The sequence below is a fragment of the Periplaneta americana genome, chromosome 7, assembly GCF_040183065.1.
Source record: "Periplaneta americana isolate PAMFEO1 chromosome 7, P.americana_PAMFEO1_priV1, whole genome shotgun sequence".
In the NCBI taxonomy this organism is placed as follows: domain Eukaryota; kingdom Metazoa; phylum Arthropoda; class Insecta; order Blattodea; family Blattidae; genus Periplaneta; species Periplaneta americana.
In genome coordinates, this window is record NC_091123.1 from 106,850,668 (window position 1) to 106,856,667 (window position 6,000).

Sequence of the window (6,000 nt, forward strand, 5' to 3'; positions counted from 1 at the left end):
ATGATTCACTTGAAAGTAAGAAGCAGAAGGATTTAAGTTTATCCTTAATTTCTCGAACTTATAACTTTTTTCAGATTAACTAGGTGCAAAAGTCTTGTAGGTTTCTAAAATAAAATTAATAAGAACCATATACAGTTACTTCAGGGCATTTAATAAACTAGCCTACACCTTATCATTTCTCTGCTGTATTATATGTACTCTACACACATTTAACTTGTCTGCTGCTGGAGTGCTATTGTCACTTCAGCTGTCGAATATTGGCAAAAAAAGTGTTGGAGTTGCGCGACTGTATGTATTAGACTGTGATTTTACTATAGGTGTATAGTATTGTGACAGGTTAGATTAGATTAGCTTAGGTGTGTATTATGTAACAGATTTGGTTAGATGTGTAGTGTTATGTGAGAGGTGTTGGCGACATGGAAAACCCCTCTATTCCCTTCCATTATGTCACATTCAGGAAATATGGCGGTGTTCTTCATTCACGCACGACTATTTTGCTAGGTATGTATTTGGGGTGGGCTAGGTGAGCTTACGGCTCTCTTAGTGATCACATCCAATTTCCACTACTCTATACTATAAATCCTAGACATTTTCAAGGTATTTGAGCAGTTTTCTCTAGTGTCAAGTACAATAGTAACCTTCACTCTTCTTTTTTTCTCTATAAGGCTTTAGACATCGACCAAAGCACTTTGACACAAATGACCCATTCTACACTCCATAAACTAGAAATAAAGAAAATCGCAGTGGGTGACCAGTTTCACGATGTTGCTGGAGTTGGGATAGGTTAGGTTAATTTTGCACACTGCTTTACTTCCATTATGGCTTAACTTTGTCTTGAAGGATACAGAGAGGCTGCCAAATTACACCTTATACACTTAACCATACCAAAGGAACACTTGCAGTGATTATGCCAATATTATTTCTTTTCACGATGTGCACCTATATTTGCGAGAAAGTTATACCATATTCCATCTCAATTACAATAGCAAATAATAATGTAATTTATTTGTAAATAAAGGTGCACCCTAACCAGTTATTGTTTTTGCTATTGATAGATTGCAAATGTAATCTTCTTTTCCATTAGAGTTCGTAATAAATAATTAATAATCTAGGTTAGTACTGTTTCAAATGAAGAAGTACGGCAGTGAATGGAGCTTTTCTATTTGTTTAACAAAATATAACATGTCAGAGTTCTGTTTCAGACCTTAACTTGAAGTGAGAATGGACCAGATTACGAAGTTCGTGGAACCAGGTCGCCAGTTTGCCAAGGACTCCATTCGTCTAGTAAAGAGATGCACTAAACCTGATAGGAAAGGTATAGTACAATCCTAATTTATTTTGAAATATGGGTATGTACAATTTACTAATTACATTGTGTTAGTCTAGAAATGAATGGAAGTGTGTGGATATGGAGAAGAATGGAGCATGTGAAATGAACATACAAAATGTGGAATAAAACTGTACTGGAAAGAGTTGATAATGAAAGAATAATGCTGAGACTGATCAGGAAGAGAAAAATAAATTGGCTGGATCACTGGCTAAGAAGAACTTGCCTACTGGAGGATGTATTGAAAGGAATGGTGAACGAAAAAAAAGTTTGAGGCAGAAGAAATATCAGATAATAGATAATACCACATGATAGAATCCAAGGAAGTGTCACTGTTTTCCCGATCAATAAGTTGGATGACATAATAAACTTATATGACGTCACGTATATCAGCACATTACATTTCAAATACGAAAAACTGTTTTAATTTTAAAAATGTGGCAATTTAACTTACCTCAATAAGATTAATGGATTACTATAGGGAGTAGTGTAGTGAATCGATTTTAGTATATATTATGTATAACTTAGTAACACATATTGATAGTGGATAAATGTAGTAATGCTGTCATTTGGTATTTATCATATTAGTTCCTTGTACAATGTTAAGTTAATTCGTGATCTATTTGCCATATTAACTGTAATAGGGTTAATAGCAAACTAATGAATTCAGTTCTATTAGGCCTATATAATAATAAAGTCATATGTTTGATACCTTTGGAAGTATTTTATGTTAATTGTGCGTAAGTGTAATTTTTAAGGGTTTGTTCATCAACGAATTTGTAGCGCAATGGCTATGATAGGTCCTAGGCTCGAATCCCGGTGTATTTAAAGATAAGTCAGATATTCCAATTTAATATAAAGTAGGTATTAGAATAAGTAATTAGATGAAGAAGATAGAAGTAGAGGAAAATATATGAGGAAGGGAAAGCAATGAAATGGTGTAGGGTGGGAGAAAGAAAAGTGGGCACCTCCAATTAAATTCATGTATTTTATTAAGTATTGCCATTGTGCATGACATCATATATCACGTCATTGATATTCTGTTGGTCTGGAAAAACAGCAACTGATTTTTGGATTTTACTGGAGAGGAGTTACTTCTGGAAAAGAATTCATGATGAGGAATAATGGCAAGATAGAACTTTGTGGAGAAGGTTATGTTCTGATATGACCATAACTATTTGGAAACTCTAATGATGAGGATAATGACTACTCATTTTGCTTTTAAATTAGTCAAATCAAACGACTAATGTAATCGTTTTGACTTACATATAGTCCTACACTCTACTTATTTCTGAGTTACTGCTGTCCATTTTGTCACTCGAACTAGTGCTGCTGCTTGAGCTTTCAAGTGAAATAATTAGCTCCTCCACATTGTTTTCCATAGTACTTTCTTGTGTTCGTGTTTTATTAATAACTAGCTGTACCCGTGTGCTCCACTGCACTTGTTAGAAATAAGTATAAAGTAATTACATAATTAAAATAGGACATCTGGTCCAGGGAACATTCGTGTTTGATAGAAGGATAAATCGTTTAATATGCTACTTAATTTAAATTGTATTTAAATAATTAAAATGTGATAATTTTGGTCAAGAATCCACTCATTTGGTGCAATGATAATTCCTTTAACATGTTTCTTAATTATTACATGCAAATAATTAAAATATGATCATTTGGTTCAGAGAACATCCGTTCATGGTGCAAGGATAAGTCGTTTAACATTTTTCTAAATTAGTCTTGAATGCATCCTTTAATAAATCACTCCAAATTAATTGAATTGATTGTGTACGAAGATAATTTTTATGTTAACCTTACTGTGCATTTTTTTTTTGTTAAGTTTATTTTATTCACGCCTTAACATCTGTGGTCATGTCGCGTGTTTAGAATGTGTGGGTATACGGGTATGAGTAGGCTGTTTTTACTCTTGTTGAGTTCCTGTTTCTATTGTGTGTTGTAGATGGCTTGTGTTCATGTAACTGATTATAGACTTTGATTAATGTTTTTGGTATTGCTAATTGAGGCGGTGATGAATCATGGCATGTATCTTTCTAATCTGGCATTTGTCTTTATGACTAAGGGAAATTGTGAAAAACCCCAGTCAGATTGGTCGGCCACGGGGTTTGTACACTGGACCTCCCGAATGTGTGTCTCATATGCTACCGTCTGAGCCAACTCGCTTGGTTGTGTATCATTGTTTATGCAAATAAAAAAATGAGGTACCCTACATAAATATTATTTTAAGAAACACAGGAAACGAATATGGGTCAATTATGAGCGCAGGAATGCCATTTTGAAAATAACTCGGCTCCAGTGAGCTCTGTGGTAAAATGCTTATTTATTATAGGCTGTATGGACCAGTAAAAGTACTCATCTTTACGACAAAACTCTTAACTATTATGTTCTGTGAATAAAAAGAAATTTAAGTGTATAAAATTACAGTATTTTATGTGGACCAAATAAAGTTGCAATAATCAACTTATACAATATTTCGACAGAATGTAAAGTTTTCTGTGCATGAAGATCTATTTTCATCTTACCTCAGTCCTCATATGTAGTATTACATCCTTCTAGAGAAACTACAAATTTCAAATAGTGAAGGAATTATCCAAATTAGCTTCTGATATTCATACAAACACACAAATATTCTCTGTATATTAATATTGATAAATGTCAAGGCCGCCTTAAATAGACGGAGTCATTTGTTTTTATTTCATTATAGCCATTGACGTTGTTCCTGCAATAACTCCTATGTGACATATCGATTTTCAGATTTTTGCTCTATTAAATGACTTAAATAGTTATACAGCAAATAAAACAATCTCCTATATGTAATTATATTTCTTTCTTTCGAAAATGTAAGAATTCATGATCTCCTATATACCACTGCCATAGAATGAATAAAATTAAATGTGTTTTTTCTTCCTACTCAAAAATTTTATATTTTGCACATAGGCGTTACGGAACGATACTATAATCTGAGGCAGCGGTGAAAATGTATTGTATTGTTATTTTAAAACTCTTGTATATCCTTAAATATCAACCCTATCAACATTTCGCTTGGAATAAAACTTATCGGAAATCATTTTTAAAGAAACTTTTGTTATGTAGCATTTTTCACAGAAATCAATAATAAGCGAGATATTTCGATTTATTTAATTCAGTCCTCCTATAACCCCCCTTTTAAAATAAAGTATTTTGAATGCCATATAGCCTAAAAACTAAGTTACAACGAACTTAATTTATATTCCAGTTTTCATCAAAATCTGTTCAGCCATTATCACGTGAAAAGGTAACAGACAGACAGACAGACATACATACATACAAACAAAAATTTCAAAAAAGCGATTTTCGGTTTCAGGATGATTAATTATACATGTTAACACCAATTATTTTTGGAAAAGCGAAAATTACCAGAAAAATTTCGGTTACAGATTTATTATTAGTATAGATGAATGTAGCTTTCATTTGGCAGATCTCTTTCTGTTTAGTGTTTATAAATGTGGTAGTCCCCCATCCATAAACACATGGAGTATCCGCGAGTGACATTATTAATACTGTATAGTCTCTGTCGGAATGTTGAGGTGTATAGTAATGTAAGGCAGTTTTTTAGCTATCTCATTTCGTTTTACTTTTAATGAGAATATAATTTACTGTATTTGAAATTTTTAAGTCGCTTATAATATTTGTGTTACGATGTTATTTCAAAATTAAAAGGAAAAACAATAATTGAGAGTCATGAAATTGTGGCCAATGTTTATGAGTTCATGAAAAATGTGGCAAGTAATAAAAACGAAACCTGTTTAACCGGGATATATGGATTAAAAAATGCAGAAATAAAATAAATACAAGTATAAATCTAACAAATTAAAATTGGTGACACCAGCATATCTCCTGATACTTGAAATCTTCAAGGTAAAACATTAGGTCTACATAGACAGAAACGGCTAACTATGGATAACACTTATAATTTCATAAAGGTAAAGATAAATAGAAAATTCGTTTTCAATGGCATTTAACAAACAAATTTAGAAAATGCAAAAGTGCAAAACGACTGTTTGTTATTTAGTTCGAGAGTGGGAGAAATGAAATATGACTAATTAATTTTTATTATTATCAGGTGTTCGTCCTTTTTATTTATTAGATTACTTCAGCTATAATAATAATAACAACAACAATAAGTGCTGGCCTCATATAGAAGTGAACTATCATCCAACCAGTACTGTGTGGTTAGCACTATGATCCCCCTAGCCGTTAGAGCTGATTTTCGAGCCGTACCTATGCTATATAGCTCCCCAAATTCATCATGATGCTGAGTGCACGTTTGTCTTGAACTGAATGAAGATGGATGATCACCCAGAAAACTGACAGACTTGAGCTTTGTTTTCAGGTAAAGCATCGGGCAAGTTGTTAAATTAATGTAGAAGCACATCTGTTGTAACTGAAGATTTTTCCTCAGACTTGCATCATCTCTTGATTAGTGCGGATAGAAAACTGTGATATAGCTGACTGTTAATTCGCGACCATTGCCACAAGTCTCCCATTGCAAAATAGAATCCATCCACTCCTGCTTGCAATAGAATAACAACACAATTTCATATCTCGTTGTAAAAAAAGAACCAATGTGCTCTTATTTGCAATAGCATATCAACATAATTTCACGATTTCCCATTGTAAAA